At 41.1% G+C, this 26839-nt stretch overlaps 1 pseudogene; it reads right to left on the bottom strand.

Annotated features, from left to right (window-relative positions):
• The window catches only part of LOC117399255 (succinate--hydroxymethylglutarate CoA-transferase-like), a 168553-nt pseudogene that overhangs the window by 82870 nt on the left and 58844 nt on the right, over window positions 1-26839 (bottom strand).

The following is a 26839-nucleotide window of genomic DNA, read 5'->3' as shown; positions in this document are numbered from 1 at the left end:
TGTTTTGTTCAGCAAGAAAACGACTATTAAACAAACCAAAAAGGTAAAAGTAAGCAAAGACTATAAAATGCAAACTTAATACAAATTGAAATACCACAGAAAAGGATAAAACAGTCATTACCAGCTGTTATTAACATTTATTTCCTGGACACTGGTGGTTACCGTGGCTGCATTTTCAATTACAGTATTCGCTTGAAATCTGTAAATATCAGTATTGTGTTGGGTTAATTACTTCAGTTCAGTGTTCCAGGGGAACATTCACATAAAGCCTCAACGTGGTTTGAGGTTTCCTTAATAGAAAATACATAAAGGACAAGTTTTTAAATTTAAGAAACAATTTTAGTTTAATAGGTACTAAAAGTCAAACTGTACCGTAAAAATATTTAAAATATTTTTTACTTTGACTACCAGCACAAAAGAAACAACCATGCAAATGAGGAGAAGAATCACGAGATCCAGTATTTGGAGGAAGCAAATCATACGCCAACAACCACAGGAAGTCATATTCTCCTTTAGTTTGTCTATCATATCCAAATCACTGCTGGGTTTAATTTGGGTTAGCGACAGACCCAGATCTAAAGGATTTTTGGCCAACAAGCATGAGCGAGTACTTTTGTGCTGCACACTCAATTGACGTTTCTGATGAAAAAGGATATCTCGTAGATGTTGCTGACACAGTTGTGATCAAGTTTTTACAGACACCGGAGATGCCAACATGCTAAGGCACAAATTCTTTAAATAATATATATATATATATATATATATATATATATATATATACTAGATAAACCAAGTTATTTTTGATTGAGACGTCATTAATATACATTATCTGGAACATTAGAGACACTAATTTGGAGGTTAGGGACATCATAATATAAGAAACATGTACCACAGAAAATGTGAGCAGACATTACGTGAATAGAAACTTGATTTGTATTTTATAAAAAGAAAAAAGAAAAAGAAAAAAAAATGGATTGATCTAATTCCAGAGTGGCACTCATGTTTTCCGCTTCTGAAGAATCATCTTAAGTCTTTCAGGCAAGTATCCAATCTAAACAATACAAGAAGCCTGCCTCTCCATATCACCACTATCTGTTTCATTAACATAAACAGACACACTGCTGGGGCCAGACCAGATGCCAAGTCCCTGTTTCCTCATTGTGTCTGTGGTGCTCTGTGGGTGATCAGCACTGTGTGATATGTGCAGATGTGGCCAGCAGTGGAAACACCCTTTTTTAGGATGTGGAGATGGGGTGTCCTGGTCATGTAAACAGAATAATTACTCACGGTGAGTGCCGTTTCATAAGCCTTGAAAAGCCTTGCAGCTTTAATGAGGTTAAACCCTGGTTGGGAAAACTCGAACTGTTGGGAACCACTTGGTTACACAAAGTATTGACCTTCATCTGACATCACACCTTATAATGCAATCCCCTGCTCTTTATCCCAACAGTCTGTCAGGTGCAGTTCTGTCAATGTCTTGTGCATCCTGCGACCACTGAAATGCAATTTCACAATGTGCTGTCATATGATAGTATTTGAATAATTCCTTCAAATCAAGAAAGAAAGAAAGAAAGAAAGAAAGAAAGAAAGAAAGAAAGGTATTACAGTACTCAGTAATACCAGCAACATGTATGACGTGGCTAAAGAAGTTAGACTGTACATAATTTGCAAAATGACACATAAAAACATACAGCCAGAAAGTGTTAGAAACTAAACACCATATCATTAAGTATGAGTTTACACAGTGGCTATAAAAGTTCCTTTGCCATTTTGTGCTGTTGCTGTGGAGAAAAAAAAAGAATAATTAAGTTAATTTATCACAGAGCAAATGGTAAAGGGCAGATGGAAGTACCAGACAATGGTTCACATTATTCAAATTTTAGAGTAATTCAAATAGTTGTGGTGAGACAAACAGCGGCCATGTTGAGCAGCTCACACAACAACACTTATAGGTGTTGTCTGGAGCGATAGTAGACCTAAAATCATGTTGCCCATTGTCTGGTGCTTCCACCTACCAGAGCAGTGCAAATTGGCCCTGTGACTTTATAGCCACCATGGACATGCAGTATAACATGTCCAAATATTTGTAAAATAAAATAAAATAAAATAAAAAAATAAAATAAAGTATACTCTAAGGGCTGTGACAGACAAGTAAGTGGGGGAGTCCCAAAAACCGGAGATCCAGACAGGAGTTTCTCAAAGAATGGACTGTATGGTCCAGGTAAGTTTATTATTTACACAAAAATAAACAAACAAAAAATAATATGCCTAGCCCTGTTCGGGCCTAACTGACTTTCTTCTTTGTCCCTCACTACACAGTGAAATCAACAAACACCGCTCCACAAGGTCCAACACTTCCTGCGTTGCCGAGATGACCGTTCCAGACCTCCCAGATGTGAGGAAGACGGGCTTTCTGGTTTCCCCACCAGAAATAGTGTTCAACAAAATAAAGTTTCTTTTTTTTAAAGTCTCTCACGTGTCCGTGTGGTTATTTTTATATTCAATCACAAAGTCACATGCCTTCAGGTTTACCTCTCACTCCCAGGATCCCTATTTGGCTGGCTATATTAGTTTAACTTTCCCACACTGTAGCAAATTAACATTGGCGATTTCATTCTCCCGCCAATTTAACTAAAAAAAAACACATTGCATAAACTGCAGCAGTCCTGAATCACATACCCCTTTCAAGCTTGCAACAGGCTGTGGTATTCCAGTTTTATTCCAAGCAAACTGGAGTCTGGAGTCTGTTCCCTGCGGCAACCTCCCACGAACTGCCCTGACTCCCTCAGCTTGCCTCCTTATATACCCAGGAGTCCCCGCCCAACCTGTCTCTGCCACGGGGGCTCCTGGGACATGTAGTTTTTTTTGTTTTTTTTTTACTCTCGGACAGCCATTTTAAAAAGCGACAAAGTCTAGCTTCATCACATATCCTTCCCCCCAGCTTCAATGCCATCGGCTTGGAGCGGCCAACTCACAACCTGCATGTACCCTTGACAGGCCGTCTGCGTTTGCGTTTTTAGCTCCGCTTCTGTGTTTTATGGTAAACCTGTATTGTTGTAAGGTCAGGAACCATCTGGTAACCCATGCATTTGTCTCCTTGTTATCTTTCATCCACCTCAAGGGTGAATGGTCAGTAACCAGGACAAATTCTCTCCCTAACAGGTAGTATTTTAGGGTGTCAATAGCCCACTTTATGGCTAAGCATTCTTTTTCTACTACAGCATAATTTTTTTCTCGAGGCATTAATTTCCGGCTCAAGTACATTATGGGGTGTTCTTCTCCCTCTATTTCCTGAGATAACACTGCACCTATGCCAATTTCTGATGCATCCGTTTGCAGGACAAATGACCTAGAGAAGTCGGGAACCCTTAGGACAGGATCATTACAAAGAAGGTTCTTTATGCCTTGGAAAGCTAGTTCAGACTCTGCGGTCCATTTTATTTTGTTCGGACCAGACTTTTTTTAACAGGTCTGTAAGCGGGGCCACAATGCTCAACGCTTGTATCACCGCCTCAACTTTTTGTAAATGGTTCTCCCACCCTTGCGTAAAAATCACTATGTCGTCGATATAGGCGGCGGCGTATGCTTCATGTGGCTTCAACACCCGGTCCATCACACGTTGGAAAGTCGCCGGGGCACCATGCAACCCGAACGGCATGACCTTATATTGGAATAAGCCCCGTGGGGTGGAGAACGCAGTTTTTTCTTTAGCCTCTTTGGTCAAAGGGATTTGCCAGTATCCCTTTGTGAGGTCAAGTGTCGTGATGTAATTGGCCTGTCCTAACCGCTCAATTAACTCATCTACCCTGGGCATGGGGTAGGCGTCAAACTTGGATATATTATTGAGTTGTCGGAAGTCATTACAAAACCTCCACGTGCCGTCCGGTTTTGTAACCATAACAATGGGGCTACTCCAAGGACTATTGGACTCTTCTATTACTCCTAATTTTAACATTTTATCTAGTTCCTTGTGAACATCTGATTTTTTTGCTTCTGGTATCCTATACGGTCGTACTCTAACGCGTTCCCCTGGGGCCGTTATTATGTCGTGACAAATGGCCGATGTCCTCCCCGGCACATCGGAAAAAACGTCTTGGTTGGAACGGACCAAATCACAGACTTCCTGAACTTGACGTTCATTTAGTTCAGGTCCTATATTTACCATATGTTCCTCGATCCCTATTTCTGCTAGAGCATTTTCAGCCTCCCGATCCACCCACGGTTTTAATAAATTAATATGGTAAAGTTGCTCGGGCTTTCTCCGATTGGGCTGATGTACTTTATAATTAATCTCCCCAACCTGTTCTAATATCTCATACGGCCCCTGCCAATGGGCAAAAAGCTTACTTTCCGGGGTAGGGACCAAGACCATCACGCGATCCCCGGGCTGAAGGTTCTAACCCTGGCGGTTTTGTTATATTGGTATGCCTGGTTCTCTTGTGCACGTTCGAGATGCTCACGGACAATCGGCATGACGGAATCGATTCGGTCCTGTAACTGGAGTATATGCTCGCCCACATTACGGCCCCTAAGTCCCTGGTCTTCCCACGTTTCTTTCGTGAGGTCCAAAATGCCTCGGGGGTGGCGCCCGTATAATAATTCGAACGGGGAGAACCCTGTAGACGATTGTGGGACCTCACGAATGGCGAACATGAGAAAGGGCAGCAGCAGGTCCCAATCCCTGCCTTCCTTGTCAGCTACCTTCCTCAACATGGACTTTAAGGTTTTGTTGAATCTCTCAACTAGTCCATCGGTCTGAGGGTGATAAATGGAGGTGCGTAATGCGGCGATGCGGCGAGTTTTACATAAGTCTTTCATGAGTTTGCTGACGAACGGGGTCCCTTGATCTGTTAAGACCTCTTTTGGGATACCCACTCGGGATATTACCTGAATTAGTTCTTTTAGTATGGTTTTGGAGGCCATATTACGTAAGGGAATGGCTTCCGGGTACCTAGTTGCGTAGTCCATAATTACGAGTATATACTCATGACCCCGCGCTGACTTAGTGAGTGGCCCCACTATATCCATGGCGATACGTTCAAATGGAATATCTATAATAGGTAGGGGCATTAAGGGCGCTCTTAAGGAGGGCCTTGGGCTAGCAAGCTGGCACTCAGGACAAGATCTGCAATACCGCTCTACACCCTTTCGAATGCCTACCCAATAAAACCGTCTTAATATTCTCTGTAAGGTTTTCTCTACCCCTAGGTGAGCTCCGAACAGATGGGCGTGTGCCAGTCGCAATACTGTATTTTGATATACTTTGGGCACTAAAAGTTGTTCAACTGGGGTTCCCTCTAGCGGTGCACATCGGTATAGCAAATCATTTTTTATTATAAAATGTTCAAGGGGGTTTATTACTACATTGTCTACCGCTACCCCATTCACCTCGGTCACTCGGGTTTTGATATTAGCTAAGGTGGGGTCGTTAGCCTGTTCAGTGGCAAATCGGGTCCCCTCTGGACTAAATGATGTGGCCCAATCCTCCGATCTATCTACAGGATCAATGGAGGTGGGGGTGTCATCGGTTCCCCCCCGGATTTCTGCTTCCGAGCACTGAGTGGCAACCCCTTTCCTTTGTCGTTTATCCGATCCCCCTATTAATGCTATCTGGATGGGAGCCCCTCGCTGTTTGTCTACCCTCTTTTGTTTCCTTGACTTCTGTATTTTCTCAGACGGTGTTTCACAGACCTCTAAATGAGTAAATTGGAAACCTTCGGTTGGGCTCTCTGTGGGCTCCATATTCACCCTTAATTTTGTTGCGGGGGTTTTCAACTCCCTTTTGTTTTGTACCAGGGTTTTAAACCCTGGGAAGTCTCTACCCAGGATTACCTCATGGGGTAGTTTAGGTACCACCCCGACTCGGAGGGTAATAGACTGAGCATCAAGGGTGAATTTAACCCTCGCTGTGGGGTAATATTTATTATCCCCATGGATACAGGTAATCCCGGTCTTGAGACTATAGTTCAATTGGTTGGGCCGCACAAAGTTGGGTGTCACCAGTGTTAATGCGCTACGTGAATCCATAAGGGCATCAGCATTTTTCCCATTTACCCTAACCTGCATCAAGTATGGGTATTTATTCTCCCCTAACCATTTAACAATAATGCTGCCAACAAATGTTTCACTCAGGCTACAGTCCATGTCCTCGGGCTGTTTACAATACTTGGCTATATGGCCTATTTTGTTACATTTATAACACCTAAAGCCTATTAGTTCCCCACTCCCAGGACTAGGTACAAATTCTTTATACTGTCCCTTCACGGTCGGAGACCGCTCTTCACCCCCTCCCGGCATCGGCGGTTTCTTACCCACCCGTTGCGCCGGTCGTGGTCTCCACGTATTCTGGGGGGGGCTCCGGGATGCTGTTGTGGTGGGAGTGGGACGAGCTAGTTCCTCCGCGGCCAGCTGTCGTTCCACGAGGTCTATGAAATCATTAACTGTGGTGGGGTTTCCTTGCCCCACCCACTTCCGCAGGGGTGCTGGTAGGGCCCGGAGATACCGGTCCATAACCAACAGCTCCACTACTTTCTCTGCAGGGTTCACATCGGGCCACAACCACCTGGTTGCCAGATGAATTAAGTCAAACATTTGGGAGCGAGGTGGAGTTCCAGCCATGTACTCCCAAGCGTGGTACTTTTGTGCCCGGAAGGCTGCTGTTACCCCAGCTCTGGCCAGAATTTCCACTTTCAAGTCTGCCTGTACTTCTCAGCATTGAGGAGACCATTAATTCTGACCAAATCCCCAACTCCATTTGCAGAAATGCAGCCCCAAACTTGCAAGGAACCTCCACCATGCTTCACTGTTGCCTGCAGACACTCATTCGTGTACCGCTCTCCAGCCCTTCGGTGAACAAACTGCCTTCTGCTACAGCCAAATATTTCAAATTTTGACTCATCAGTCCAGAGCACCTGCTGCCATTTTTCTGCACCCCAGTTCCTGTGTTTTCGTGCATAGTTGAGTCGCTTGGCCTTGTTTCCACGTCGGAGGTATGGCTTTTTGGCCGCAAGTCTTCCATGAAGGCCACTTCTGACCAGACTTCTCCGGACAGTAGATGGGTGTACCAGGGTCCCACTGTTTTCTGCCAATTCTGGGCGGATGGCACTGCTGGACATCTTCCGATTGCGAAGGGAAGTAAGCATGATGTGTCTTTCATCTGCTGCAGTAAGTTTCCTTGGCCGACCACTGCGTCTACGGTCCTCAACGTTGCCCGTTTCTTTGTGCTTCTTCAAAAGAGCTTGGACAGCACATCTGGAAACCCCTGTCTGCCTTGAAATTTCTGCCTGGGAGAGACCTTGCTGATGCAGTATAACTACCTTGTGTCTTGTTGCTGTGCTCAGTCTTGCCATGGTGTATGACTTTTGACAGTAAACTGTCTTCAGCAACCTCACCTTGTTAGCTGAGTTTGGCTGTTCCTCAACCAGTTTTATTCCTCCTACACAGCTGTTTCTGTTTCAGTTAATGATTGTGTTTCAACCTACATATTGAACTGATGATCATTAGCACCTGTTTGGTATAATTGTTTAATCATACACCTGACTACATGCCTACAAAATCCCTGACTTTGTGCAAGTGTACCTAGAAGAATTGATGCTGTTTTGAAGGCAAAGGGTGGTCACACCAAATATGGATTTGATTTAGATTTTTCTTCTGTTCACTCACTTTGCATTTAGTTAATTGATAAATATAATCTATTAACATGTCTATTTATGAAAGCATTCTTACTTTACAGCATTTTTTCACACCTGCCTAAAACTTTTGCACAGTACTGTATGTGCAGCCCAGATTTTGAAGTAATGGTTCAACTGTGCACAATAAATATGCATTGTGTTAACTGACCTGGGGATCAGAGAATACTTGCTGTATGCTGTTGATTGGGCCGTAGGGCACACCAGTGTCTTCAAACATTTGCAACCAATCGTCTTCTTTTCTGAGAATCTAGGAACAAACACCACTTTGTGGTTTGAACTCTTGTGTTACAGTTTCAAGAGATGTACATGACTGCACTGTTTTAATTCCAACAGTCAGTAATAACAACCACAATGTGATGCACATGTGTTTCTGGGAAGAACCAAACATTGCCCTCAAGGAAAAAACACGGCTTAAATCACATCATAGCTCTGTATATTTTTCCAATGTTTGCAGCCACCAAAATTAGCACAATTCAAGTAAGGATCATTGCTCTAACTGCAATTTTCAAAAAACTTCCTTCATCTACATAGTTTGTAGACAGCAAAATTTCACTTTGATATTTTTTATTATTTTGCTAAACAGCAGTATGTAAACCAGGTATTTGTCTTGTTAGGCACTCATATATGTTAACACTCATTTACTTAAATTTACCTAAATTATTAGATCATTTCCTCAGGTCTTCATTCCAGAAAACGTAATCCTACCACTTAAATTTTTTTCAATGAAGATCTTCTTGCTGATTAGGACAAATCTGCATTCGTGGTAGCAAGATAACTTTTTGTATTGCCACAGAGAAGACAATTAGTTACTTAGTTGTTCCTCTAATTGCCAAAAAACAGTAGTTTGGCTTTAATGCTGTGGATTATAAAATACATGTGACCTGCTGGCTGTGATATTCAACAACACTAGAAAGGAGTGCATTGTAGAATCATTAAGTTTTATGATGGTACAGTAGTCTCTGTGTATAGGAACACCTCCTAAGAGAACACTTCGGTTTAGGGAACAACCTTGTGGCGAAACAGAATTTTCCCATTGGAAATGCTCCACCTAAAGGAACAGGAACTTCGTTTAAAAGAACACCTTTTGCCACCGATAGCGATTCGTTGCTAACCAATTAAAAAATGATAGAGTACCGATTTATAACCTGATAACTCATCATCATCAAACTCAAAAACGGTTTATTCAGTCTTTTCAAAACTGACTTGTCCTTGTGAGAATAATTTAAAGCTGCTGCTGCTGCTGCTGCATTTTTTAACATCTGCAGGGGTGCTTTGTTAATCCTCTGGGTACTAAGGCACCACCACTGCACTGTACCCTACAGGACTACACATGTCACATACAAATGAACGCGCTTGTGACAGAGCAGCAAATTACTTAATTTTACACCAAAAATAAAAATGATTGTATGAAACCTTGAACAAGATGGCTTGGGGATGACATCCGACCAGGAAGAGAATGGACACAGTACAGTGAGTGAAGTGCTGATGCGTGTGTTTAATAAATAATAAGAATAAACAAACACTAGACAGAACAAATTAACCGGCGCAAGGGCCAAATCAAAAAGACTATACAAAACACTCAAGGAGTAAATAACACAGGACAAATGGCACTGCACAGAACACGAAAAACACTCACCACATACCTCTAACAGCAACATTACCTCTAACACACTAACCTTTTCACCACCCGTGATCACCTTATCAATACACCTGTGTTTGCAGGGAGGATTTTAACTCCATCCCTGCCACCCAATACTTCCCACATATACAACCCCGTGCCTCGGCATAAGGCATTGGCTTAATTTTCACAGTATTATATACATTTTAGTACAACAGGAATAAATAGTATTTCTATGTGCAAAAATGAACTAGCCAAATATCATCCATCATTTTAAAAATCAAACAAGCAAATAAATGTTGAATAAATATTACTACAAATCGCGATGTATTCTTACTTTCTTTTTTTGTACTTTTCTTTCATTTCTAATGCATACTTGTTGGATTCGCTGCAGATGTTGCAGCTCTGATGAAAACAACAGCTCAAAGAATTCAACTAGTTGGGTTGCGTGGTATGTCTCGAACCACTAACCTCTGTGTAATTCTTTATATTCAATGAATTATTGTCTGTTCTGGCAATTCTGTTAGTGTGGTCCAATTCGGGGCTCTGAAGTTTTTGTTCAGCAGCCGAATTAAAGGCATGTCTTCGTCTGTACTTTCATCTCCTCCCTCCCTGCAGCTCTTTTCTTCATCTTCGTCCTCATCCTCTTCTCCATCCTCCTCTTCATTTAAATTGATATCACTGTCATCCCCATTCAGATTCCTATATAGGCTCAACCAATTATACGTTTTATCGGCCTCAGAAGCTGTAAAACCTATAAATGATTCTCCTTCTTCGTCAGACTCGCAACAAAACACACTCAATAAATTTGCCAACTCTCAACCTTCAGCTCGGAGATATGTGTGTTTTTTTTTTTAACCAGTAAAAAGCTGTATTTTGTTTTACAACTATTTAATTGGCTAGTATGAATAGCAAAACTCTCTGCTATTGGCTGGCTAGGTAAAGTAGTCTAATAAATACATTTCTGACAGCAAATGGGAGGGACAATCAAGGGCCGACAATCGTCCCTTTAGTGCTTTAGCAGCATACATCACTGGACCTATCATCAGCCCAATAGTACTCTAAGGGGTTAATGTTAGTTTATTAATCCCTTGCGGTCCTATGTCGGACCAGGTCCGACATTACAATTTTCCCTTTCCTGTCCGACATCATCAAAAAGATGTAAAACACAGGTCTCTAGTCATTTTTGTCCGGAAAAAGCCGAGAAAACCATTCAATGGCCGAGTGAGACGATAGGAGCTGAGAGAAGCCGAAAAATTTAAAAAAGGGGCTGATCTGAGCAATACACATAGCCCCGGCACCACAGAGATAACACGGCCATAAACAAACAAGATAGCTGCTTCTGCATCCAGCGCTCAAAGAATATCACAGACATTTGCAGAGCTTTTTGAGATGTTATAGTAATAAAATAATGACTTGGATCGCATTATTGAGGAGTTTGGTGATAAAACGAGTGATCAGGAGATGATTTATCAGTATGCAGGACTATGAAAAGGCATGTGAAAAATACAGCGAACAAGGGGTGGGGCGGGGCTGGAGATGCAGTACTGAGTGTCCTGTTGATATGTAGTACCTTTTAAACCTGTTTTACTGTGAAAAAAAACAACTTTTAAACAGCGCATGTAAAATAAACAGCGCGAGTGAAAATAAATTGGACCTGATGTGCCTGAGAGGCACTGAATAAATGGACCGCTAAGGGTTAAAGCTTGTCTTAGTTCTCAACAGTGATTCACATGTAAACATCTTGGGGGTAAATACAGGCATGCCATACTGAAAACAGTTTGCAAGCTAAATATTTCAGTGATCCATTGAAAAGAATGGAAGTTGTGCAGCCCCTGGGTGTTTTTGGTTTATTTGTATAATGTGGGTTATGTAGCATGGATGATGTAAAATGTGTGATTGGTATGTGGGCACGGGGAAGTCACAATTAGTTCATGTGGAGACTGTGCCGAGTTTCAACTCAATGATTAATTAGCAATCGAGTCCGTTCAGAGCTGTAGATAAAAGCAGCACAAATTTCTCACTCTGGGTTGGGTGTTCAGAGGAGAGAATGTGAGAGAGAGACAGGAGAAATAAAAAGTAAGACTCCAAACAACTGCTACTCATGCTGGCTATAAACCAGCCCGCTACTTGGTTGGCTTTGTCTCTGTCTGTTTTGGCCACCATGCCGTTTGGTTTTGGTATAAGTGTTTTGTTTTCTGTTTAAACCATTTATTTAATTAATAAAACTCGTGCACCAGCGCATTGAACACCAGTACTGTGTTCTGTCTTCTTCCTGGTCTGACATCACCCACAAAATAATCCATGACAATTGCATTTTGGCAAACTGTGATAGTTAACTTCAGGCATGTTTGGTATAATTTATTTTTAACAAATCTGATTCGCTGGACACGAGCGAGGGCTGTGAGGAGGAAGAAACCTCGGAAATTGGTAATACGAGAGATGTGGTTTGTGACGTAGAGATGAGTAAGGAAATTCCCCTTGGCTCGTGGAGAGCCATCCCCGCGGAGGTGAGACTGAACCGATCGGTCTCTGAGACTGGGAAGCAACCGATACTTCCCCCAAGGGGAACCTAGAGGTGAGAAAATGGGAAGACGACAGAGAGTTAGACAGACTTGGCCAGGGGTCCCCCTTGTCTTGCTGAGAACCTTCCTGTAGGTACCCAGCAAATGTGCCACCAATGCAAAACGATGAATATGAATTTATATATATACGGGCAGCAGTGTGGAGTAGTGGTTAGGGCTCTGGACTCTTGACCGGAGGGTTGTGGGTTCAATCCCCAGTGGGGGACACTGCTGCTGTACCCTTGAGCAAGGTACTTTACCTAGATTGCTCCAGTAAACACCCAACTGTATAAATGGGTAATTGTATGTAATGTGAAATAATGTATAATGTGATACCTTGTAACAATTGTAAGTCGCCCTGGATAAGGGTGTCTGCTAAGAAATAAATAATAATAATAATAATATATATATATATATATATATGCTGCTGATTGACGTGCCGCAGGGGCAGAGAGATTGATAAGGTGCTTCTTGCCTGAAATTATTTTTGTGGCAAACCGATAGGATTGATTCGGAATTGAGGGAAGGGGGGGCAAGGAAGCGATGAGGTAGTCAACGATTTCTGTATACTTTTGTGCTGATTGAAGATTTTTACAATAAAAGGAGGATGATGGAATGTATTTTAGTCTTCTAGAGAATTCATTGGAAAGTCGGGATGAGGTAGGAAATTAATTTGCAATTGGGGTGATTTTGTAGCGCCTGGGACAAGACGGGATGTTGTTGGCAGTGGAAGACATGAGGAGGGATGATTGTCATTTGGAGGAAAGTGAGCAGATGGAAAGGGAGTGAGCATTGTCTAGAAGAGCAAAATTCAGAATTGAAATGATTGCATATTTGTATGCCACCTGAGTATTTAATAGGGCCGCCCTCGATATCCTTGATAACGGAAGTAGCTGGAGGGGCTGATGAGTGGATAGGGAATGCGGCCGAGAGGCGGTTCTTGAAGCGGAGAGGTGTCTTGGGAGCTGGCAATGGGAAATTTTAAGATGAATGTGGGGGTAAACTTCACATAAAACATCTCTATATACTGAAAAAGATATTACAAATTCAGCCAGTTAGTTTTTTTAAAAGCAGAGGATCCCTGGATTTGACAGTAACAGACAGATCACCACATTCAATGACTCGATGATCTAGAAATTCTGATACTGCTATGAAAATTGAAACTAAGTTGAAGTCTTTACCTTCTATAATGTTGCATCTGAGCTGGGGAGAGCTGTGTGTCGATGGATCAGGGAAGCAGAGGAGGGGACAGGAGCAGCAGCTGTCGAGAGTGTTAAGATTGGCAGGTAAACTTCAGGGGCGGACGCTGCTGGAGTGATATGCATGGCTGTCATGGCGGATGAATGGAGGGGGACAGCTGTTGGTTCCAATTGTTTGAAACCAGGATTTCTCGTATTCAGCCAGTCGGAGACTGAAGAAACTGCGGAGTTGAGAGGCTGAATGAGATGCTTGATATCGTGCTTGATTCAACTTTATATTGTTTTTTTTTATAATAAATGATAAGCCTGACTGAACATTGGAAATTAAAACAAGCACTCTCATTGGTTCCTGCACATATCGTTAGGGCACAACGATTATACTGTACAAGGAGACAACACTTACAAGTGGATAAAATCTAAAAGCAGAGGTATTTATTCCAGAGACTGTACACTCAACGTGTCCTCTATTTATTATATTATATAAGTGTTTTAGTATTTCATATTTTAAATTTTAATTTTAAAAAGTCAGTTATGTGTTGCCTCCACTCTAAGTCTGAATCAGTCATCCAGTTCGGTGACAGGCTGTTGTCACTATGCTTTCTATCCAAACTATACACGTTTTGGAATCTCAGTAAGAGATTCCATAATATATGATCATGTATCCCATCTAAGGCTGTCAAAAATGTTTCTTGTTTTTTTTTTTTGTAAACGTGTAATTAATACCACCTGCATTAAACTGAACTGCAGTACACAGCATTTGGAAAAACACATGGCTCACTTCAATACAACATTGATCAGTGTGATACTATGATACAACAGTATCATGGAAATAGGCTGTAAATATTGTCATTTGAAACAACAACTCTTAATTAAACTTTGTTAACCTTTCCTTACTGTGTCTCCTGTTCTAATTAGAGAGGAATAATACAGAATTGCTTTAAAATGTTGACGACTGCATCACGAAAACAAGCAAGATAATTATTATTTATTTCTTAGCAGACGCCCTTATCCAGGGCAACTTACAATTGTTACAAGATATCAATTTTTTTTTTATATATACAATTACCCATTTATACAGTTGGGTTTTTACTGGAGCAATCTAGGTAAAGTACCTTGCTCAAGGGTACAGCAGCAGTGTCCCCAACCAGGGATTGAACCCAAAACCCGCCAGTCAAGAGTCCAGAGCCCTAACCACTACTCCACACTGCTGCACCCCTATTTACCTATTTACACAATGTAAGTCTCAATGTTTTATTAGGCATGAAGTTCTTGGAGCCCTGTTAGGTGCATTGTGGAGGCCGTCATTTCAGAACATATGTTATTATTATTATTATTATTATTATTATTTTTTATTTCTTAGCAGACGCTCTTATCCAGAGCGACTTACAATTGTTACAAAATATCACATTTTTTACATACAATTACATTATTTTTACATACAATTACGCATTTATACAGTTGTTTTTTTTTGTTTTTTTTACTGGAGCAATCTAGGTAAAGTACCTTGCTCAAGGGTACAGCAGCAGTGTCCCCCACCTGGGATTGAACCCACGACCCTCCGGTCAGGAGTCCAGCGCACTAACCACTGCTCCACACTGCTGCCCATTAACACACTTTTGTATTAATTAAAATAAAATATAAACACATAATAGCTTAACTTCATCTAGTGCACAACGGCCTCCCTCTCAAGGATATCCTCTATTCCATCTGGGATTCTATCCTTTCGGAACACTGTTATCTCCTCATACACAATGCACTGGTTCTGGTTATCACTTTAATATTCTCTGCACATGCACTTAGATAATACATTTAAATGATTACATTATTCTGAAGGACTATTTTAAAGGATTCTTAAATGTTTTACACTGCTAGCCATAGCCTACCAATCTCTGTCACCCTTACCCAAGCAAACCGATCCTTAGAGGAAAACTATTAAATACTGTGCAAATACTTAAAAGTACTGAAAAGTATTAAATACTGTGAAAAATCCCTCGAGGCTGCCAATGTTCTACAATAGAGAATATTTAACGGCTGAAAGGCGACAGAATGCCCCAGAAGCTGGGCTTTGTTTTGTCAACAAAGATTTGGCAGTCTGAGCAACTTTTTAAAGGGCAGTCACCATCAATTTCATGAATGCTTGCGTAGATTGTCAGAAATCAATATCCTTTATGGGGTTACTTGAGCAACTTCATAGTCATTCAAGGTCATTTTGAAACTGCACCTCGGTTTTCTAAAGCTACCCCACTAAAACAAATTTGTTTTTTTTCTCCATGCATCAACAGTCTCTGATGTACAAAACAAAAAGCTATTTAATTCCACTTCACTGCGGTAGATCTACGCTGCAGACCTGAACAACAAAAGTAAGCTGAAGATTTATTTTTGGTTGTACACTGCTTACAGACCCCAGCACAATAAAACAAAAAAGCACAGAGAAAACTAATTACATTTGTAAAGAAAAAAATGCTACAGCTCCTGCTGGGGTGGGTGGCACCGCATGTCTTTTAAATAAGCTGGCCAGCTTCACTTCAAACATACAGGCTTTCCGAGGACAAGCCTCTCAAACGTTTCTCCATTATCCCGGTGTGTATGCCATGTTTTACCACAAGACAACATAGACAGGGTAAAGGAACAACGATGTAAACCCACAGCAGCACCTGACCAATGAACCACTACATTTTTCCCTTGTTAGAATTGCTAGAGTTTCAGGATCTTAACTTCCTTTTTTAACAGCATACAACTTTGGACAGCTTTACTCATAACCTGTCTGAGGGGACAATTAGGTTTACAATGATCTATCTATTAAATGTAACCAATATGTTTTAGAGGATGAGGTGTATAAAGGCCATTTCCCAGGCCAAACAGGGAGAATGGATGAGATGGGAGAGTGTGGAACAACGCAAGATTGGCTGGCAAGACCTATGGTCAATGGAACAGAGCAGGATCAGTTTCCTCATCAGGTCAACATATGATGTTCTCCCATCACCACAGAACCTGAACCTCTGGGTAGGAGAGGATCCCTCATGTCCTTTGTGTTCATCACCTGCAACCATTAAGGCACATTTTGACAGGATGTAAGGTGGCTCTTAGCCAAGGACGGTTTACTTGGCGCCATGACCAGGTGCTGCGATGTTTGGCCTTAGCATTGGAAGACAAGCGTAACATGACCAATAAGTTGTCACCTGTTCCATCAAAACATTACACACAAAAGACAACATTCCTCCGCCCAGGAGAGCAACCACCAAGAAAAGGTGTTAAAACCAATCCTCGCCAAGGACAACTGGAAGCTGCTAGAGACTGGAAAATGCTGGCAGATGTTGGTCAACGGCTTATTTTTCCACCTGAGATTGCCACCACTAACCTTCGACCAGATATTGTCTTGTGGTCTGGATCAGCACGCCTTGTTCACCTGGTAGAGTTAACAGTGCCATGGGAGGATGCTGTAGATGAGGCGTATGAGAGGAAGAAACTGCGGTATGCTCAACTAGCCACTGAAGCGGAACAGCGAGGATGGAGAGTTTGGGTTTACCCAGTGGAAGTGGGTTGTCGAGGATTTGTGGCACACTCTACAACCCGGTTTCTCAGAGACGTCGGATTTAGTGGCCAAGAGTTGCGTCGCACAGTGAAGAACTTATCTGAAGCAGCAGAGAGGAGCAGCAACTGGCTGTGGTTGAGACGGAAAGATTCTGGCTGGGGACAGGTAAGTAAGCTGGGCTGAGTTGAGTGGGGGACGGAGGGGGGTGATGCTGGGACGCCAGAATCACCGTCGAGCCCTCTTGAGGTGTCGTGGGCTAGTCGACGAAACACTGAAGATGGAAGGTGCCCACTTGAAAACCCCAGAGATGTACCCTACTTAGCTCAATCCAGACGGTTGTCATGCTGATGCGCTGGGGAGGCCGCACTTTGGTTGATCCCTGGAGCCAGCATCGCAGCCGTTGTGTGTGCTGATGCGCCAGGGAGGCAAAATAAGCTGATCCCTGGAGCCAGCATTACACTTCAGCCATTAACACCAGACAGAAGGATATCTACATCATCATATGGAAGGAAACGTAAATGGATGGAGACACATATGGATCACATTAGTTTACTGTAAAGCTACGTCTTAGTTGGTGCTTATCTTGGCGAGAGCCGAGTTCAAATCAGCATGAAGTTTTAACATCTACTCTCGTGTAATGGAAATCTAGATGGAACAGTGAAGCAACAGACAATTAACTGGGCTATATTGTGTTTAACCTGTAGGAGATTCTGACTGGAAGCTTGCACCAGAGAAGAAAGAAATGCATCTGGTTAACAAAACCCACCTCGCAGACACAATTTCAAGAAGTTCTTTTCTGTTCTGGACCCATAATTTGTTGGTTTTATATTCAAGATCATTAGGTTCAAGATCTGCAAACCCAAAAGGCAAAAGTATGTTCAAGTGACACATAAAACTAGAATGGGTGTGTAACAGGGGGAGACCTGTACTGACTCTTCTAATGTGTTCATAGTGCTGCAGGGAGAGGGCAGCAGCCTGTCAATATTCGCCTGTCAGTCATGGCAGTGACACGGAGAGGTGGGAGAGTGGATGTGCGGGCTTTCCTTCTCTCTGAATGGCTGAGAGGCGGGTCTTGGGATAATTGCTAGCCCTATAAAATAACATTCTGCTGTTCCCTCAGGTCTGCCCTTTTGAGAGAAAGAAAAGAAGGACGTGCGGACGCTGTGGTCCAGGTCCAAGACACGGCCGGGGAGGAAAACCCCAAAAGAAACAAAAGACAAAAAGAAAGAAAACAGGGTTAGCGGGGAAAACCGTGGGCAGACCCCATCAGTATTTGTTTTAGCAGCCTGAGGGAGGGGCGAGAGTAGGACGGAGACCCGGACCGTGCGGGTAGCGACGGTCGGGGTGAAGCTGCCGAGAGCAGCACCTTTAATTTGTAGTTTTTGATTACTGTGTTTTATTTTCCTGGTTCTTTTTCCCTTTTGCTTAGTTTTTTGTTTGAGCACCTGTGAGTGCGCCTATAACCTACTACGGTACCACCCCTGGTATCTCTGTGGCTCTGTCTATCATTGTTGATAGGCAGACCACAGACAACAGCGCCCTCTGCGGGCCAAGACGTGGAACTGCCCCACTGAATAAAACTGGGCACCTGTGCGGTGCTGTCAAAATTATCTGTGTCTCCCGTGTGTCAGTGAATTACCCACCACCCTTCCACAGGGTGTCTTTGAGAAGGAAAAAAAAAATCAGGGATAAAAGCATTGCTTTTGCCTTTTACTGTAACATGTGTTTATTGTATCTCACCAGTAGATTTTTTAATATAATTGCTTTGATATTTTTATTCAGACATCATGGGTTATAAATCAACTTTACTTTTCAACTTTTACTCAGGGACTCTCTAGAGGAGAGAGTTTTTCTTAATAGCATCGTGGTGTATCCAGATCAGGGTCCCATCTACAACAATGCTGATGCTCTTGAAATTATTATTATCATTATTATTATTATTATTTAATGCATAGCGACTTACAATTGTTACAAGATATCACATTATTTTTACGTACAATTACCCATTTATACAGTTGGGTTTTTACTGGAGCAATCTAGGTAAAGTACCTTGCTCAAGGGTACAGCAGCAGTGTCCCCCACCGGGGATTGAACCCACAAGTCAAGAGTCCAGAGCCCTAACCACTACTCCACACTGCTGCCCTGAAATGAGCACTGCTGCAGGAGAGAGTCAGACCTAAATGCACTATTGTGCTCATAAGAGCAACTCACTCTCTCCTAGAGAACAGAAATGTGTTTCTAGCTGATATGGTTAAAATAATGTGGCAGATAAAACTGGCAAAGAGTGCTATAGTTAATCCTGAAGCACAATCCAGGGCTTTTTCCCCCACATTGTACCAGATAATAAAACTGGCTGATAAAGGTACAACTTTCTTTCAGAGCTCCACATGCACATACATAATTGTAAAGTTATTACATGCCCTCTTTGGTACTATTGACTACTACAACCTCCTAAATGTAAAACATTATTCTGACAAACTGAATTTTGTTTTTGTTTGCTTGTTTTAGGTTTTCATTCTCAGGGAAAACTAAATGAACTGGAGAATTTATGTGGCATTAATTAAGCTTAGTACAATTAAAAAATAACACCTTTGCTGTCCAACACTGAGACATGTCAGCCCAGGCAAAGGTGTAAGCATTACAGGAGTTTGATATTCTTGAATCAAAGGTAATCAAAAAATACTGTTACTAAGATGCTAAGCACACTATTTTTATTGCTGGCCAAGGCAAAGCGTTCTGTGAAGAGGATTAGAGATAAGTGGTGGACTATCTTTGGAGGCCTAGGAATGAATCTGTCTTTAGTCAAGTAAAATAAAGTATGGATTAGATTGGAATGTGAACTTGGATCCCAGTCTGCCCCTCAATGAGGGTGGTCCCTCTAGGGCATGCTGAGGTGTTCTTGTGGGGAAGCTCCTAGATTGTACAAGATTTTCTCTGCAGATAAATATATGAATTCGGTCCCCAGTGCCATTATAAAAGTTTACCATGATACATTAGCAAACTTTTACATGTTTTGCCCATGCTGATACTTTATATTTCCCATAGTTTTCATGGTTTCCTAATGCATCTCAAATATTTCACATTTTCTGTTTTTACCATGGTATAACTCAGTAATGATTTACAGTGTGATTATAAGACCATTTTCTAACCTCTTATTAGCGCTATGAATATTTCTACTGTTTACCCTTTTCTGATGATATTTTGGTTCTCTGCTTTTATTTTATACTTGAATTTGGAATATGCAAAGACAACACTACATATTACTGGCCTGGTAGCCACCTTAGTGTTTGTTATTTACACTTGATTATGTGATCACCCTCCATATAAAACTTGAGTTTGTTTGTGTTTCGGGTCCAATCAGAAAGTGTTTTTTTTATTTGTTGCTGTTTGTTTCTGATAAGGACGTTACGTACCTTGCATAATTTGACAAACTTATGGTAATTTCCAGCACCAACAACTAAGTATCCATCCCTTGTCTTGAAAGCCTGCAAAGAAAGTAAAAACAAAAAAAAAAATTATATGGAATGTTTTTAATAAATTTAGGTGGATAATCCCTAAGATAAAACCTATATTGTTCCCTTTTATTTATCAAGAATCTTTCAAAACATATCAAATCAATAACGGATGTTGTTGTTCATTTCAGCACGCATTAAAGGACAAACAGCTGAAAACCATAAACAATTGCATCCTGTAACTACTGTAAGAACCGAGTTCCAGCAATTTTTTTACTGATCCAGATCAGTCTATTTTTCCAGAATATGTCACATATCAATTCTATTTTTACCTACAGTTATTACATGGTGGCAGTTTTTGTAAAATGATTTTGATTGCCTTTCTGTTTTCAACTCCCTAATGGTTAGCAATCAAGCAAATTTCTAATCAACTGAAGTAGCCACAAATCTGGGATGTTATTGACGTCGAAAACTAGGCTAACGAAGCAGGGCAAAAACCCTGCACACTAATACATGTATCCATTTTAGTTGATTTTGCTGGGATAAAGCATATATCATTATGGCAGTACCAAATGACAATACAACTAAGAAATATGATAAAGATAACTGGTTTGGGCTTTGGGGTATGAAGTGTTAGTATTAAATAACTGCACACAATTCTCATCGTTTTGGTAATTGCTTTTTTTTTTTAAAGCTACCATAATTCAATAGGATTGGTGTGGCAGGGCTGAGGCTTACCCCTGTAAAATAAATTTTTTGCTTGATTATAAATAGCATTGGTGAGGTTTGTAATAAAAAATGTGTAGCAGGTGGCCAAGTGTCAATTGAAGAATTGATAATCAATTAACCCTGATCACCTGCCTTTAAAAAGGGTTTGGAAAGCCAGTCCTTTACCACAGTTACCACGGGTAACATCTAATCTATGTTACCTGTGTAAAGAGATTATGATGGAATCTATGAAAAAGACCTAGGAGTTTATGTTGACTCAGAAATGTCTTCATCTAGACAATGTGGGGAACCTATAGAAAGAGACAACAAGATGCTCGGATATATTGTGAAAAGTGTTGAATTTAAATTAAGGGAAGTTTAGTTAAAACTTTACAATGCATTAGTAAGACCTCACCTAGAATATTGTGTTCAGTTCTGGTCACCTCGTTACAAAAAGGATATGGATGTTCTAGAAAGAGTGCAAGGAAGAGCAACCAGAATTATCCTGGGTTTAAAAGGCATGTCGTATGCAGACAGGATAAAAGAATTGAATCTATTCAGTCTTGAACAAAGAAGACTATGCGGTGATCTGATTCAAGCATTCAAAATCCTAAAAGGTATAGACAATGTCGACCCAGGGGACTTTTTTGACCTGAAAAAAGAAACAAGGACCAGGGGTCACAAACGGAGATTAGATAAAGGGGCATTCAGAACAGAAAATAGGAGGCACTTTTTTACACAGAGAATTGTGAGGGTCTGGAACCAACTCCCCAGTAATGTTGCTGAAGCTGACACCCTGGGATCATTCACGAAGCTGCTTGATGAGATTCTGGGATTAATAAAATACTAACAACCAAACGAGCAAGATGGTCTGAATGGCCCCCTCTCGTTTGTAAACTTTCTTATGTTCTTATGACAGTGTTTAATTAACACTTTAGGGTAGGGGATTAATTATAGGGATTTTAATCCCACCAATGTTTGTGTTAGGGAGAAGGTTCCTGGTGTGGGACCTCCCGAGCTTGGCCACCGTTTATATTTTAGTTGTTTTTGCCTTTTTGTAAATATTAATGTACACTTGTGTATATATCCTCCTGCACTAGGGATACCATTGTTGATACCCTAGTGGCGGCCACATACGACTGCTTCAACTAGAAACCCTGGTCCATGTCTTTGGAGACTGGCAAAATGTTTCTCTCATTTTATACCTACATTTCTTTTTGTACTACTAAAACAAAACATGAAAATAAAACTGACAGAAATTATAGTTTGAGAAAAACAAGAAATGGTAAAAAATAATAATAATAATAATTCTAGGACTTGATTCAGAGATTTAAAAAAAGACAAAGGAGAATAATCTAGCAAGTTACAAGATAAGCAGACCCGAAAAAAACAATTGTGAGAAAGATTAAAATGAGGCTGGTTCATAATCCACGAATATGTTAAATATGCATGTGGGTGGCCGATAAAGAGAATTAATATATTCATTCATTCTTACTGTAGGTTCCTGTTATAGTAATACAGGGAGTCACTGCCAGCTTTAGCTTGACTAAGCTGTAATGCATTCATAATTAGCTCATCTTATTATGTAATATATTTATCAAGTTGTCTTACTATTTGTGTACACACTTATAATCTTGAAAGTAAAATGCAACTGATTTTTAAAAAAAAAACTACATTAAGTTGGCTAGCATACATTGATGAAAGTACATTTTGCTCATGCATAGTATCTTTATCTATACATTATAACTAGGCTTGCTACTATTCGATTTTAATTTTTTTGCCAAATCGACGATTAATATCGACGTTTACTTTAGAAAGAATATACCGTTTTTTCTATCTTTATCTTTCAATTCAAGCAGAGAATGGGTGAAATTCACCTTTATGCTTTAAAAAAAAAAACAGGCTTTTCATGCCATTGAAAAACATCTCATTTAGCGAAACCCCTTTATCATATTCAACATGCAACAAAACCATGGTTACCAACATTCTAATTGAAATAATGTTTGATCACAGCGAAGCTATACCTTGTAAAGCTAAAGTTCCTACACAAGTTAAAAAAATGTCTCAAATAAAACATAGGAAACGCAGCATATAAAAGTGTATTACACAGACTTTTATAGCATAAATTTACAAGTAAAAATAATATGCACAGAACAAAACATTAGATAGTTGAATACATCAAATACATCAGCTATGCAGTGTTTCCCCTTTTTTATTAGCACTAAACAAGTTTCTGTGATGTTTTGTTTCTGCTTTTGTCTCTTCTTGCCTGCTGCAGTCTCTGTCCTTTATACACTAAATGCCCCTCTCAGTGAACAACAACTATCAGAAAGTGAACGTCAGTCACTCCCCTATCCAATGATATGTGTTTCAAGCCTGTACTGCAAAGAACAGTGGCCCTGAAATTAATCAAATCAAAGTGCTTTTTTTTTACCGTGTTTACGCGATCACAGTCCTAGAAGCCCACTTCAGTATGATTGTGTTAACACGATGTTAACACGGTCCTTAAAGGCTTAACTTTTCTTACACTGTAGACCTCTGATTCGTGGGACAGGAGGTGCTTTCTGACATAGAGATAAGTAAGGGGATTCCCCATGGCTCGCAGAGAGCTGTCCTCGCGGAGGTGAGACCAAACCGTTCAGACTCCGAGGTTGGGAAGCAACTGGTACTTTCCCCAAGGGAAACTAGAGGTGATAAATTGGGAAGACGAAAGAGAGTTAGAAGAGAGTTAGAAGATCTGGCCAGGGGTCACCCTTGTCTTGCAGAGAACCTTCCTGGCAGAGGATGGAGCCAGTGCTGCTGGACTTCTAAGGTTGGGAAGTGAGCTTCACTTACCCCCAGATGGAGACTGTTGAAGAGGTGGAGCAGCAAAATGGATGAGGAAAGTGTAGTGGAGGTAGAGGGGAGGATGGTGGAAAACAAAAAAACGCAAGACAGAGAGCGAGTGCATGACTTGGGGTTTAAATATGGGGTTTAGCAGATAGTATTGGCAGCACAGAATGGGGGGCAGGCCCTCGCTCCTGCCCCCCGAACCACACAGAGGTTATAAAAGGGTCTATGTCCACTCAAAACAGCCTACTGCTGCTTAGTGATGAAATTGCTCTGGTACTGTATATAGATATAAAAAGGAAATAATTACAGTTGAAATGACATACCCTTATTCCACTTCACGTCGTACTCGGCTATAAATGATTGCACCATGTAACAATTTTTTATTATTTTTTTTGGTTCCTGGGTAGTAAGTGTTATTTCCTAATTGCTTATGCCTCAAAAGTATAGAAAATGGCTATTATTCCCCACAAACTTTGCTTCTGTGACCAGGACAGTGATATTTTGAAATTTACCTATTTTCCAGAACATTCCAGATAGATTCAGTGCTGAGTAAACTTGGAGTAACTTCTAGCACTTTCTAGAACTTTCCAGTAATATAAATAGTAGTATAAATACAGGGGCCTTAAGCCCACCAGTTCAGTTTAGTTCCAGCTGCCTAAGTGGATACATATCTGCATTTTTCTGAGATGGCATCAAGAGACTGCAATGGTGGCATTCCTGATGGGTCTCCAAGGCGGTTTTACCAAGTTTCCCTGCTATCTTTGCCTTTGGGACAGCAGGGACACCAAGGCGCACTACCACAGGCGGGACTGGCCACAGCGGACCGAGTTTTCTGTGGGGAGGAACAACATCAAGTGGGAGCCACTGGTGGACCCCCGGAAGGTGCTGATGCCACCACTGCACATCAAATTGGGCCTTATGAAACAATTTGTCAGAGCTCTAGATAAGGAGTCAGCAGCCTTCAAGTACCTTCAAGACTTCTTCCCTAAGCTGTCTGAGGCAAAGGTCAAAGCCGGTGTCTTCGTCGGACCACAGATAAAGAAGATCCTGGAGTGCAATGAATTCCCCAAGAAGCTCACTAGTAAGGAGAAAGCGGCTTGGAACAGCTTTGTCGCAGTGGTTCGGGGCTTCCTGGGCAATCACAAGGCCGAAAACTATGTGGAGCTGGTTGAGACTCTGGTGAAGAACTACGGCACAATGGGCTGTAGGATGTCCCTCAAAGTCCATATCCTTGATGCTCATCTTGATAAATTCAAGGAGAACATGGGAGCGTACTCGGAGGAGCAAGGCGAGCGCTTCCACCAGGATATACTGGACTTTGAACGCCGCTACCAAGGACAGTATAACGAGAACATGATGGGAGACTACATTTGGGGGCTGATTCGTGAAAGTGATTTACAGTATAATCGTAAATCTCGAAAAACTACTCACTTCTAAATCTTTTGTAGTCATTTTTGTATTACTTTAGTATAAATGCATGTTAATTTGGATTCATATGTTGTTTTTTTCTGACTTTATGTGAACGAAAAGACACAAATTCGCCCGTTTTCTCATTGGAAATAGGTAAATTTCAAAATATCACTGTCTGGTCACAAAAGCAAAGTTTGTGGGGAATAATAGCCATTTTCTATACTTTTGAGGCATAAGCAATTAGGAAATAACACTTACTACCCAGGAACAAAAATTGTGTTACATAGTGTTGTCATTGTAAATAAAATCTGTTCCTTTTTCTGGCATGGTGTGCTATAATGTACCCGATGTGGCCAGACATGGCCACAAAGGAACTACGTCACCACGTAGCTGTGTGCTGGATAAGAAGCCGACAGGGGAACAGAGCTACACATTTCAAGCTTAACACTGCATTACTGTTTTACGTTTAACAGTGTTAAGCTTTTAGTTTTTTAATATTAAAGCGAACACACAAACTGAAAGCGAAAGTAAACTTACCACATCTGCATTACGGCATGGAAACCATCATTGCTGCCTTCTGATGCAGAGCAATCAGATTCACTTTCAATCTCTCTTAACTTAGTGGGTTCGGACAATTGGATCTTGAGAAGCTGTCTAATATTGCAAACATAAAAAATTGCAACAAACGTTCTTTCAATTGCAGCACTGTGACAGAAATATAATGATTCGTGGTGACCTGTGAGGGCGATAAGCAGCGAGAACAGAGTTCCCTGGACAGGCTGGTCTGACAGTTCTTTCCCAGGGTTCAAGGGAAGTCGGCCAACCCGGAAGGGGACGAGACTTCGTCGCAATAACGCATTGACCCGGAAGGGAAACGACGTGGAAGACGCAGATTGTAGAAGTGGTTGCACTCGTTTACCAAGGGGTCATATGTGACAGCATAAAAGGGGACAGAGAATCTGTTCCTTTGTTTTGGTGATTGTATTGATACCAGAATGATCCGTGTTATTGTATCGTGAGTGTTTTGTTTTGTTTGTTAGACAGCTAAACATGTTCTGGAGCTGTCGCCAGAGGCCAGCACCCACCCGGAACATCACTGCACTAAAAAGCACACTGTAATAAATATTCACCACAAGCACTACTGCACTCACTAAAGGACTGGTGACCGTGTATGTTTTGTCTGGGTGTTTCTATTTGTTTGTGAACTTGTGTGTTAGTGTTTTAATCCTTTTATAAACTCGAGAATAAGCAGACCTTAGAGTAAAATTAACGTTTTGTTTTAAGTAGAATGTAAGAAAAGTATTATTGTTTTTAATTCATGCATTGAGTTAATGAACACTATAGTAATTGTTTGTATGTGATTTATACAAATTGATGTGGGTTTTACAAGGCAATTATCATTCTGCGTTAGAAGCTAGAATCCAGATTTAGCTGTCTTGATAATAGATCATTCTCTATAAGTTGTCTGGACGCAAAGCACGTCTTTATCTCGCAAGAGTGAGAATTGCCTTCTGAACCAAAACTATATATATGAGACTGATTTAACGATGCTTTGATGATCAAATATTAACGAAAGTAAATATTTGTGTTACTAATGATACCCCTGTTAAGACTAACCTTCATCTTAAATAGCTGTCAGGAATGCAGTTGTAACCTTTCAGGGTTGATTGCATTGGATCGCTAATCAACCAGCGTGAGTGGGGTGTCGTTGTTTATATTTTCTTTTCTGTACTGTTTGGTTTAGTTCATTCTTCCTTGCTGTATTACTTTAGCTTAGTTGTTGCACCTTTAATTTTTCCTCTATTTAGTTTTATTTCCAATAAAACTGTTCAT

The sequence above is a fragment of the Acipenser ruthenus genome, chromosome 4 (genome assembly GCF_902713425.1).
Source record: "Acipenser ruthenus chromosome 4, fAciRut3.2 maternal haplotype, whole genome shotgun sequence".
NCBI lineage: Eukaryota > Metazoa > Chordata > Actinopteri > Acipenseriformes > Acipenseridae > Acipenser > Acipenser ruthenus.
The sequence above is the reverse complement of the archived record's forward strand: the minus strand, read 5'-3'. Positions and strand labels throughout refer to the sequence as shown.